This window comes from Mustela lutreola, chromosome 4, assembly GCF_030435805.1.
Source record: "Mustela lutreola isolate mMusLut2 chromosome 4, mMusLut2.pri, whole genome shotgun sequence".
Lineage (NCBI taxonomy): Eukaryota > Metazoa > Chordata > Mammalia > Carnivora > Mustelidae > Mustela > Mustela lutreola.
Window position 1 is genome coordinate 124,233,649 of NC_081293.1, and position 13,402 is coordinate 124,247,050.

A 13,402-nucleotide genomic window follows, 5' to 3' on the forward strand; every position below is an offset into this window, starting at 1 on the left:
TTTATATTTTGGGTTATACTCCGTACAACTTAATTTTTTTGCTCAAATTCTTCCAACATTGGCCACTGGGAGTTCTCTCAGCTGGCTTCTCTATCTCTCTGACATACCCATCATTGTGTGTATGTGGTAGTGGTAGTAGTGGTGGCAGTGGCAGTCTGTGTATGTGTGTGTATGTGTATGTTGAGCACTTCTTTAATTTTTTGGCATTACAAGATGGTCTAGGTTCATGGTATATATTTCCTGCCTCAGTCCTGGAATCAGCCATGTCTCTAAGAATCTCTGGTTCCTTTTACTGGAGAATGGCATTAGAAAACAAGACCTAGGCACTAACCATCACATATAAAGTTTATTTTTCCAAAAAATTTTAATATTTAATAAATAAATAAATTTCATATTTAAGCTAAAAATTAACATATGCATGTAGGTTTATGAGTAAAATATTAATAATACTTTTTTATGATTTTCTATATTTTCCAGTTTTTTAATGGAAAATATAATGATATTTTCCATGATATTAATGGAAAAATAATGATCAGGAAGGATATCTGTGATGAACATCATTACTATAAAAATAAATGATCTACAAAAAAAAATGTGCCCATTTCAACAAGAAAACTCAGATTAATATTAATTTCTACAAACCCAGTATTCAGCATTACAAGTAAACAAAGAATTCTGAGAGTTTTAAATATCTATTTTTGAAACGAAGTGTTATATTTCAAAATTGGAAGTGTTTTTCCAAATAAGAATAGTATTCATTTCAGAAAACACTTTTTTCTTTCACTATCAGTTCAGATATGAAGAGCAAACATTTATCCAGAAGCAACAACAATAACAAATACCAAAACGCAAGAGCACCCGAGTTTCATGTGATACGGACTGGTCTTTCTGATAAGGAAAAGAAACAAAAAGTGGGAGTAAGAGTCTCACTGAGTTTATACATTCTGTCAAAGAAAACTAGACTATTTAAATACAATTTGAGATTATGACATCATCAGGCATGGGTTCAGCTGTCAACATAATATGTAAAAAAAAAAAAAAAAGGCTTCTGTGGAGCTATTTAAGCCTTTCAAGAGGGTACTTTGAACTTTATTTTTAAGCAGTTCATACATGCTGATAATAAATGTATGGATTATACTACTTCTCTGTCTCTTCACTAAAGCAACTCCAGACAATACCACTACTGAGCAATTCCGTTAGTCTAATTTCTGCTAATGTAGTATATTGGCAACTACTGATGTTTAAAACTCAGTAATTAGGTGTCAGTTACGTAGGCTCATTTCTGAACCAAATATGACATCTGTTTAAGATATGCAAAAGATTAACTGAAAAATGAGACCTAGTAAAATGCATAATTAATACAGAAAAAATAAATCAATGTTTATCTGATGGTAGTTTAATAATGTGACCTTCATATACCTATGCCATTTTATTTATTTTCCATGAAAGCAAGAGTACTATATTTCTTTTTAAGACTCTCAGTAATTTAGACATTTTTGCTTATTTTATTGACTTTATTCTTAGTAGTAATTGTACCATTTAATGATGCTTAATTCTATTTAACTAGAAAAATATAGCAAATGGTTCCATTTTTCCTGTGATTTGCTAGTACAACCCACTAATAGAAAACACTATTAGCCACCAGTTTTAAAAATATAAAATGTTGACGTTATTATGTTAAGTGACCCATAGAAGAAAAAAAGAACATAAATTATTTCTAATTTCTGAAGAAGACACCATAACTTCAAAAAGATGATAGATGCAGATTCTTCTAGAAACCCTTGGTCATTTAATTCTCGGTTTATTTTATACACTTCTATGGAAGGTTAATACCTATATTTTATTGAGCTTTGCAAAAGAATGCACAAACTGTCTAAATTCACCAGTGAAAAATTAGTCAATTTGTTAAAGATACCCTGTTCTAAGACTATGAGAAATTATTAAATATTAACGTGGAAATAAGAATATTAATGAACATAGGTTAAAAGTCATTAAAATCACTTAAAATCTAAGTATGAATAGTGCTTCCTTACATATTCCAGTTTCTTCAAGTACTTAAATATTTATGTTTTTAATAAATTATATTTTAAACTGCCTAATTATTTAAGTATATCTCATTACTATGAAATTTCAGAATCATTTCAAAGACCTTAAAGTTGCTTATCAATGTATTTCCTGTGTATAGCAAATTTTGCTTTACTTATATACTTTTTTCTAATTATACTTAGGTACTTAAAGTTGAGGTGAACTAATATGGTCACAGATGGCATAGATACTCATGGGTTAACTGGTCTTTCTAAAAAACACAAGAAATTTTAAAATGAAAGAATTACTTTTTTGTAGCATGCAACAATTTACTAAATTCTTTTTTTTTTAAGATTTTATTTAATTATTTGGCAAAGACAGAGAGCTCTTGAGAGCAGGAACACAACCAAAAGAAGTGGGAGAGGGAAAAGTAGGTTTCGCTTGAGCAGGGAGCCCAATGTGGGGCTCGATCCCAGAACCCTGGGATCATTACCTGAGCCAAAGGCAGACGCTTAAGGACTGAGCCACCTAGGCACCACATTAAGTTCTTATATACCTATTTCACATGATCATTATACCATCTCTGTATGTTATGCATTACGATAAAACACTCAGCATCTCACCACTTTTTTCTATGAAAGGGTAAAACTCAGCTGTGAGAAAAAACTCTCCTTCCTAAAATCTCAGAAAAAAGTAAGGTGTAATACCAAAGATCTTTAATCTGATCTTATATAGGCAATAAACTGATTCAAAATCACTGTATTAAATATTTAGTTCACGAATTAGATTTCAGTATGTGTTATGCACCTGGAATATGTTTAGCATTGTACCAAATGGAAGGTTTAAAAAGGTAAAGACCAATTCCTTCCTTCCCTGTTCTTATGATCTAGTCAGGGATCATAAGCAACAAAAGTAGAGAAGAAAATAAATCACTGGAAAATCAGAATATTGGCTTGAAATGTATGATGCGATATAAAAAGAAAGAGATTTTGGCCAAGGTTTCCTGGATTAGTGGAGTATTTTTAAAACCAAATTTGGAGGTAGAAAGAAATGTGATTAACAAATTTCGCCCATGGTCAATCATTATTATTGCTATTACTACTTATTTCACAAATGTGGATATTTCTTTTTTCTTTTAAGGAATGTGTTACTCACTGTTGAAAAGCTTACTATTTAATTGGGTGATCTGTATAGTTCCAGGTATTTATGGAAAGAATAATAATTTTTCAAAATAGAGCTATGGTTACTCTTGTTCATTAAATAAACCATTTGCTAATTGACAAGAATGCTTCCCAAAGAACTTATGTCAGCACACCTTTATATTTCCCAGACAGAACAGTACAGTTCAGAGTCACATCTGTTTTTCTCAAAATAATGAAGCCATAACAAACAATCTGAAGACATACTAATATTCATTAAACCGGCACCAATTGGAATGTTTTCCTCTTGAGACTGAAAAGTTGACATCCCAAATACTTAATAAAAATGGGGATGACCTAATTTACTAACTCTGTACAAGCAGTATACAAACACTAGTTGACAGAGATACTTGCCAATTCCAGAAGACCTCATCAAAATCATCTTCCGTTCTGTGATAAACCTTCCTTTGGCTAACAAATGCCCATGTAGAATGAGAATACAGTATGAAGACTAAAAAGGAGGTACCCCTGAAACTTCCTGCTTCAGTTTAACCCCAGCCCCAAACAATGTATTTCCTACTTTTGGAAAAGAAACGGTGTGAGAGTAATTCAGCTTTGTGACTCAAGTTCAAACGTATAGTTGATCTGTTAGCCTGTCACTGGAAATAGTGCATGTGCTTCCTCTGCCTTTGTAATTGTTTATATTCCTGACCTTCCCTGACACCAAAAATAATTCCCATTCCCATGTTTCCCAGCCCTCGACACACGCACAGAGATTAAAAATTCCACTTATCCTGGTGCAAAAATATAGAAAGCAAATTCATTGACTAAGACATACCTATACAGGCAATTCTTCAGGAAGGCAAAATAAAATCCAGATAATTATTTCTCTATCTTTTACCCTTAGTTTCTGCTGCTATTGATTATGGTTTCCTGACAACTGCAAAACCTTTTGCACTGCCAAATAGTTTTCCTTGACCTCCCTCTCCCAGGCAGTCATCGGGAAGGTTAAAAGGAGTCACATTATTACTTCTTCTAAATGGATGGACAACAGACTTTCACAAAGGTAAACCAGTGTTGTCAAAGCATGAAGTAAGTCTTTAGGTCGTGACAACAATAAATAGAAGAAGGAAAACACCATTAACTTTAGGAAATTTTCTCAATATAGCCACGAGGCGACTATTTGACAAAATATGTTTATTTTGCTTTCATTTTTCCTTTACAAACATGATTAAAGCCACTAATAATCCCTATAAGGTACAATAAGACCTGTAAATATAGATTATTAATATCATGTGTCTATGATTCTTGGCCTACAGACTTGATGTGGTTTGTACCAATCCTCAATCATGGATTCCATTTAAATTCTTGGATGTGCTTCCCTGGTAAATTATGATATACAGATGCACTATCAAACTAATCTTAGAGAGGTCCTCTCTTTAGGTGGGGTCATGGAAAGCTTCCCTGAGTCCCTGAAGGGTGAGCCATGTAAAGGTAAAACTGTCCCACTCTCAGCTCTGCCCCTTACTAGTTTATATTTGGACATATCAATTAACATCTTTACATCTTGTTATTCTCATTTCTAAAGTGAGAATAACTGCTTTGTCTACTCCTCTAATTGTCAATTCCATTTTTAAGGATGATCATTTATCGTTAGGATCGCAAAAAATCAAAATGGGACACCACTCATTTCTAACTCTCTGTGTGTCTGCTTTTTTCCACCTTAAAAATAAGGAGAAAAATGATATTTTGTGTAGTACTGTTGGGAACCTTAATCGTGATAACGTAATAAAGCACCTAGGATTCAGTACAGTGTTTGAAAAATATCCCTTCCCTTCTCCACTAATTTTCCATTTCATAAATGGGCAAATTCCATTTGAAATGTTGGCAGACCAAATCAGCACCGTTTTATTGTCTCTCAGCTACCTCTTGACCCTATTCTTATCTCTTCCCACATCACCTTCCTGTATTTCCTGGCCTTTCTCTTCCAGGGGCCAAGGTCTTTGCCCATCTCCCTGACCCGGACCATCACTTTGTAGCTTGTCAGTGATGCCTCCTCCAGCCAGTTTTAGCGCTGGGAGGAGTCTCCACGATTCCAAGGCTGCCTGGACTGCTCACTTCCAACCCCAACCCTCCCTGCTCATCTCCTCGATGTCTGGCCTCGGAACTGCGGGAGAAGCGAAGCCATCACTGGAGTGATGACATGAGGCTCTCCCCCTTCCCCGCCCTCCACATTTTTCCTTCCACGTGCGGAACCCATAAGGCTCGGACCGCTCTCGCCCAGGCGGTTGCTATGGTTACACAACAGCAGCACCAGACCCAGGAGGGGGGCTCATCCCTTCTCTACTTTCCCCCATAACCTTTTCCTCTCCTCCCCGTTCGGGCCTCCCCCAAAACACAGTCAGGAAGAGAAGCCTATGCGGCTAACTTGAGACTTTAAGCACCCCCATTCCTTCTCTAGTGCAAACAGCACTGACAAGCTAAGGCAGGGTGGGAGGGGCTTTGGTGGAGAAGAGTCCTCGCTCCACTCCCGACCGAAGGGCGAAAAGTTCGCCCGCCGACTTAACTCCCATCTCCGTAATCAGGAATTTGGGACCTCATTGGCCCTCATTGGCCCGCCGGGCGCGCGGCTCGCGTCCAGTCCCTCGGATTCCAGCTCGCCAGCGACAGCGCAGCGTCTCCTCCTCCTGTCAAGTCCCCTCCGCGCTGGGACGGAAGCAGAGCAACTCAGCCCACGAGGTTGAACACAAGTCACCGGGGAAGAAGAACGTGCCAGTGCCGAAAACAGCCCTTGCACTTCCAGGGCAGCCCGTTAAGGCTTCGACTCCGGGCGGGCCGGGAAGGGGTCGGGAGGGGACACCCGGGGCCGGGGGTCGGGGACGGGGTAGATCCACTGCGTTCAATTCCCAGCAGGAGTCAAATCCGGGCCTTTCCAGCTCGAGCCAAGTCGAGGTTACCCAGGGATGCCCCGTTCCAGCAGGAGTGCGTTTTGCAATAACCGCATTGGCCAGACAGCCAGCTTCGTGGCTGGTGTCTGACTCCAACCTTACCCTCAGGGTCTAGAAGGATGCACGCTTCCATCAGACCCGGAGTCGCGATTCCCTCGCGAGGAAAAAGGCGTCGCCCATCCCTCCCCCAAAGCACCACAACAAAAACAACCGCTACGGCCTCCTCGTCCCCTCCCCCAGCCCATGGGAAAGGGAGAGAGCGAGGGCGCAGATACCCTTGGTCAAGTCCTCTCCAGACGGTCCCCACCATCGCGTCTCCCAGTGAACCTGCAGCCGGCGGAAGCCACGGAGCGCATTCGAACGCGCTCTCCTGCCGCCTTGGCCGCGGAGGGAGCCAGGAAGAGAGTGAAGTTCCCGGGAGCGTCTCAGGAGGAAAACTTTGCTCTGTGCTGGCCGCGGGCGGCTTCGGCTGAGGAGGCGCGGGCGGCGGCAGCGGGGCGGTGGGACCGGCCCCCGCCGCCACGCTGTCCCCGGCGCGGCGAGCACAGGCCGTCCGCTCCTAGGCGCACTGATTCCCAGTCTGTCCCCCCGCGCGCCCACCCTCCGTGCGGTCCGCTTCGGAGCGGTTTTCCCCGTCCCAGGACGGTTCCTCATCTCCTAGGGCTGCGCATCCTCGCTTCGGACCCACAGCCACCCCCCAAATCTAGTCACCCCTGCTTAATTAACTCCGCGGTCCCCAGCGCGCCCTCCCACTGGGGTAGCAGGTGACCAGAAGCCAGCCTTACCTGCTACGAACTCTTCTCTCCCTGTCTCTGGGCCAGAAGTCCTTTCAGGAAGAGAGGAAGGGGATGCGGGCTATGGGCGAGCGCGGCGGCGACCCGGGGCACCGGCGCAAGCTCCTCTGAGAGGCAGCCCTGGCTGAGCCGCGGAGCCGCCGGCGGCCCTGACGGAGCGCGGAGGCTGCGGCCGCAGAGGCCAGACGGGGAGGCAGGGGGCGCTGCTGGCCCCGGAGCGCCGAGACGGGACAGGCGGGGAGCCAGGCACCAGCTGGAGCTTTGGGGAGGCGAGTGTGGCGAGGAAAGGCACGCTCCGAGCGGGAGGGCGGCTTTTAAGTTTGTGGTGTGACCGCAGCAGCTGTCCTGGGAGAGACTCAGTCTTTCTAAAAAGGGGATGCTCAAAACGCCGGGGATTACCTCTCCCCTTCCGATCTCCTCCCCCAGCCCTCTGGCCCCCCTTTCCTGTGCGCGCGCGCCAGTCCTCCCCAGCGTGTCGAAGTCCATCCCTGCCGGCGCGCAGGCTGTCTGCAGCGTGGATTAAATGGAGCTCCGGCCACGCTCAGGCATGCTTTTCCGGGCTGGCCACCGTGTGCACTGTCTGTGCGGCAGCCTCTGACGTTTGAGCCAGTGCCAGGCTGCCTTTGGGACCTATGTATTCTATACCACCAAATTCGTAAGGACCTCCCGCGGAAGAAACCGCACAATGTCCGAAACATCCTAAGCCTCAAAAACAGTATCCGTGTTCCAGTATGTAAAACCCCGGAGCCACTGGCCTTCAAAAAGCGAGCATTAGTATGAACCGTGGAGAACAAACCTCCGTTAAGGGGCTAGCACGAGGACGGACCAGGAAGATGGGGGGAGGGGAAATTGAGGCAGAAAACGCCCCCAAGATATAAATCTCCTTTCCCCTTTACCTTATACCAGGCCAACAGAGTTATGTCATCTATTTCTGTCCGGAGTTTTCCTTTATAGATTTGTACAGGCCGTGGTCGTGCCAAAGGAAGCTGAAGTTATGGGGACCAGGGATGAACCCACATTTTGTGGAGCCTGGAACTTAATTTAAAGGTGGGATTCTCTTTAAAAAAAACAATGCGGAAATAGCTTAATTTCTACAGATCTTACAAAAACGACCATGTGAATTTAGTGTCAGACTACCCTCAGGGTCCTGGAAAGGGCAAGTGATGAGTCCTGAAGCTTGGGTCTCCTTAGCTGCATGGTAAACCTTTCTGCGATTGAACTCTAGAGATCTGGAGTCACACACCTTGCACTTATTAGTCCCAAACATAAAGCTGAGTTGAGAGTAGGGGAAAAAAGCAGCCACAGGGTTCTGCATTTGTCAGCTTGATTTAAGAGCACAGCTTGTAAGGTCCCAGAGCTCCTTTGGCAAATGACAAGTGGTGTTTTAGTTTGGGGATAGTGAGCAGTCAGTGGCAACAATGAGAGAACTGGAAGGTGGGAGGAGACTCTTCATTTAGTGTCTCCTCTGCAGCAGAGAGCTAAGGGCCACAGAAGCTAAACGCGTCATTTCAACTTACAGATGGTCAGTGGCAGAGCCGGGCTCAGGAGGGATTCAAGTTTCCTAACTCTGACCAAGGTTCTTTCCTGTGTCTCATGCTGCCCCATTTCTGCAACCTTGGTTTTGACTTTCCACCAACCAACCCCATAATTTTCCTCTTTAGATACAGGAAAATTTAAGTCCTTACAGACTATTCTGACCTATAGCAACTTTTTTTTTTTTTTTAATGCTTTGTATTTAACGTTATACTCCCCCTCCCCGTTTTGTAATTAACCATACCCTTGGTGTGTTTATTGCATTTTCCTATATATTTTATATCATTTTATCTGTTTATGCCATTGCTCCTCAATCCAAATTGCAACCTCCTTATAAGAACAAAATACCTCTTTTTCTCCCACAGCACAGCTTGGGGCTTTGCATGTAAGAGGCTAATGATAAGTAGTTTTTGACTTTTAAAAACTATTTATTAATTGTCTAATAATTTTGTCAGTTTATTGGCCAGAATATTGTGTTTAACTAGAATTGCGGTTAACTAGATGTCCCCCTTTTCTCTCCTGTCGAAATCCTATCTTAACATACTCAAGCCAAACAGCATCTCCCTTTGCTACTATTTCTACCTTTTCCACAAAGCCTCTACAGAATTAATCATTCCTTCCTATTTTTCCAAAGCACTTTGATTTCACTACTCTTATAAGCCCCTTTCATGTTATGTCATAATTAGTTGGGCCTGTGTGCTCATCTGCTGTTGGTTGTTTTTTGTCTTTTTTTCCCCAAGCCCCTAAAACAATCCCTATGAATTTGCATTGAACTGATTTAGTTTGAAATACCCTGACTTCAGATTTAGACTGCATTTACTAGGGCGTCCTGAATGTACCCTGGGAAGACAACATCTGGAAACTGGGTTCTGTGCTTTCCTTCCTTTTAATTGCTCTGAGCACACAGCAGGCAGAATCAACTGCACAGCACAAAGTTGTGATGAATGGCCTCAGCTGTGTCCATGGCTTTGTAATCCTTATGGTACTTCTCTAAGTGTCGTGCATATGGTAGGTGTTTAACAATATTTAGGTGTTCAGTTAAGTAAGTTAATAAGTTAGGTACTGTAAACAGTGGACAGGATGATGATGATCAGCCACTGCATTTATTTTTGAACTTCCACTGAGATACAGGATCCCATCAGTATGGTTTTACAACACTTTCTAAGAGTTTGAGATTCACTGTCATCAAAAGCAGCTGGTAATCTGTCCTGTAGGGCTAATACCCTATCTAAATCCTTGCAGTAACACCTAGCAGGGAAAATCTTCTTTACGTTAAGTTTTGTTAAAATGTAAGGTGTATTAGACAGTTTAATATATCTCCAAGGGTGGCTAGTCAAGATTCAACAAGTGATTCTTAATGACACTGAAAGCAGTGTGTATATCATCAGTTAGAACTACCCAGTTGTTGCTCTCTACCTGTTTTATTCTGAGGAAAAGAAGAAAAAACAGAAATAAAGGAAAGGAAAAAAAGAACAAAGCACTGTCCAATTTCCAGGTGCTTGGAAAAATTTTTGAATACATGATTTTGTCTTGAGGGTCAGCCTCTTACTCTGATATACTACACTTCTCCCATCTCCATTAGGGCTTACTCAGACGGAATCTGAGTAAGTCATTCTTACCGTATGGCAATAGATATGTGTTAGAGTATGTGAAATACACTATTTCTCATAGGATTACATTTTAATACTTAATGAAGCCAAATAATAAATTTCTAATTATATGATTTCAAGAATCATCAATCTACGTTGGGAACCATAAGAGAAGGCAGCAGGGATGGCTAAGAGTAAAATAGGTATATTCTAGGCTTCTCCAACTCCACATATAGCTACCTTTGCCAAGAAGACAGGAGAAAGATAATTACTGGGTCCAGAATTTAAATGTAGCAGGATCTCAGAGGATTTGGCTGCACTTTCAGCAGAAAGTAATAGTTTTTCCAACAAAAATCTATAGTCTTAGTTCTCTCTATACTGTCTTTTATTCACGAAGAAAGGAAGGAAAGAAGGAAGAAAGAGAGAGAATTTGGTGAATTTAAAGGAAAAAAGGAGATCGATAAAAGAAACTGCAAAGTTCTATGTACAGAGACAAGGAAAATGGAGATAAAACTCAAGCATTTCGTGTTCACAGCTATAAAACTAGTCATACCTTGATCATACATAAAACCTCTCTACCTTATAATAAATACTACTTTATGAACGTTTTTCCCACGTACTAAGGTATCAGTACTGACAGATAAATGTTGTTATACTCATTAGAGAAAACTGGAGTGTATATTAGTTTGTATCTAATGAGAACAAGTGATGGCATGAGTTGAAAGCAGCTCACCCATCTCCTAATCTTCTATCAGGTGTTTTCCCCTTATAAACTTCAGATTTTTTTTTTCCATTTGTTTCATTTGATCACGGCAGTCCATTCATCCCTGGATCATTAAGCAGTTACATTTTAAGATCATTAGGTCATACTTAGTGATGGAAAAGAACACACCTTTCATCTTTATTTCGATATTAATTACACATACATAGAACTCTCAGAAGTAAATGTATCTGTTTCTCATCTTTAAGTAAAGACGGAAGATGGTTTATGGTGAGTTAATCAGAATGTAAAACTGTCAGAACTTTGCTTAATGTCTCTGAGTTTTAAATTATTTTAACATCATAAGTAATCATAAACATTCAGAGTTAGGAGAGGCCTCAGAGACCTTCCAGCCCTCATGTTATACGTGAGGGACCCGAGGCCAGGGAGACGAACAGCTCACCCAGCTCTAACTCCTGCTCTAAGCCCTCTACAATACAGTGCCTTTACTTGAAGACAAAGAAAAAGAAAAAGAAAAAAAATCAGCTATTTTTCAAAACCTATCCAAGCCAGAATCTTAAGGTTATATTTACTTAGCTGGTTTGGGGTGTGGTGAATAATTAAATTCAGCAGGAATGCACTTCAAAATAAAAATAAAAACACAACCCAACCCCTTTGGCCCAAGTCCCGAGACCTCAGAAAAGAAAACCTCCTTGACTGTGAACATTTGCTGGAGGTCGGAAAGCCTTTCTGAGCCCGATCTAGGAGTCCACATAGCTAGTGCAGGATGGAAGAGTTTATAGTCAAATAAATGATTCTTTGTGTTGTGTGTATGTGTGTGTTTTCTTTCTTTTATTTTTTTTTAACAGTGTTCTTAGATCAACAAACAATCCTCAAGGAAGGATTTTAAGGAAAAATAAACACCTTTCTTATATATCATATAAGAAAAAAATCATCTTTGAGTTTGCTTTTCTTAATACCTCAGGCCACCACCACTCCACCCTGAGAACATACTTTAGAAATAGTGTATTCTTCTAAGAAAATGGAGGAGGGGAGGGATTCCTGTGATACCTAATCGAGGCAAGCCTTATTTGTGTAAGGGTGATGAAACCGAGAAAAATATGCCCTCTTGTGGCTTATTTGTTCTAGTTCACAACTAATCAACAGTACTCTATTATTTCCTGAAACTCAAACATACCTATATTCCAAGTGGAATTAAACTATTCCTTTGTGCAGTAACTGGAGAGAACAGGTCCATGCCGACAGCATGAAGGCATTCCAAGACGTCTGCTTTGTTCAAGGTCGTATGCAGCTACCGAGCCACAATGAAATCAGTATCCCTAAAAATGGGGGAACATTTTCCAAAATAATCCACAGATTCCTACAGATCTTATAAAAATACCTTTTAAATAAATACATTGATAGAATTTCTTTCCTAAATAGTGAGGTTTCTTTTGGACAGACTTAAACTATCAGTTTCCACAAATAGGAGAAAATTCATAATTTCCTGCCCTACTGTATTTGTGCCTCTAATATTTCTTTAACTGTAGGAGGATGCTTATTTTTCCACTGAAAAAAAGTAAAATATGAAGGTTAAGAGAATGCCGATTTTCATTGTGTGCGTACTTTTTTCTCTTCTTTCCTCTTATTTTATTCAGAAATGAGGCCATAACAGATGTGTGGCAGCCAGTGATTTACAGACACAATTAATTTAGTTTTATGACAAAAAATGCCTGCCATGTTTTCCTGAAACCACAAAGTGGAGGTTTAATGGAAAGTGACCTCTGGTGAGCAAGAGAAAGATTTTCACATAACTGTGATTTAAATAATTTAGATTGTGGATTCTGAGAAACAAACTGAGGGTTTTGGACCAGAGGGAGGTGAGGGGATGGGTGACCCTGGTGATGGATATTAAGGAGGGCACTATTGCATGGAGCACTGGGTGTGGTGCATAAGCAAATTAAAAAACAAACAAATAAACAAATAATTTAGTGCCTAAGTGGTGTCAAAGGTTTGAAACAAGCCAGATTGTTAACTCTTTAGTCTGATCCTATAATAATAATAATTATTATTATTATAATTATGATTAACATTATCATTATCATTTTGCAGACAGAAAAACTTTAAGTGACTTAAATAAAACATTTTTCATTGGCCTGGATCTATTTGCATATGAACGGGCCAAGGGAGCCAGCTCCTTACCTCACCATTTTGCTGCAGAAGTAAACCGTATTGAATCTTACTCATCAGAAAAATGCAACTTTCTAAACTGCCCAATTTAATACATGGAACTATTATTTTTCTAAGTTACAAGCTAACATGGGCTTCTGTTCTTTCAAGTTTATGATCATTCTGACCCTTGTGGCCCAGATATATTTTCATTTATATTACCATTTGAAAAAACAATCATAAAACAGTTCAAGATTTTAAATTTTATTGACTTTAAATTTAATAAAAAAAAATAAATCACTATAATATAATACTACTAACAAACTGCCTTCTCTTTCTACCCTGTACCTTGGTAAAATTATCTTTCCTTATGTATAAAAAGTTTTACTTCTCAAACTTTATTCATGTATTTGCCAATAATGTCTATGATTAAAAGCCTATGATTACACATATACTTAAAAAATTATCTATAATTTTATTGTACTTAAAACTTCTAATTTTAAGA

General features: G+C 40.3%; 1 protein-coding gene across 3 annotated transcripts in view; it reads right to left on the minus strand.

Moving 5' to 3' along the window:
- SEMA3D (semaphorin 3D) overlaps positions 1-7,340 on the minus strand; it is a 201,744-nt gene extending 194,404 nt beyond the window's left edge. For 2 of the 3 annotated variants that reach the window (XM_059170986.1, XM_059170985.1), the window contains exon 1: positions 6,898-7,340. The gene's annotated coding sequence lies outside the window, so the exon portion shown is untranslated. Of the gene's footprint in view, positions 1-6,387; positions 6,540-6,897 lie in introns of those variants that run through there. The other variant, XM_059170987.1, reaches the window with a different exon arrangement.
- Between the last annotated feature and the right edge of the window lie 6,062 nt (positions 7,341-13,402).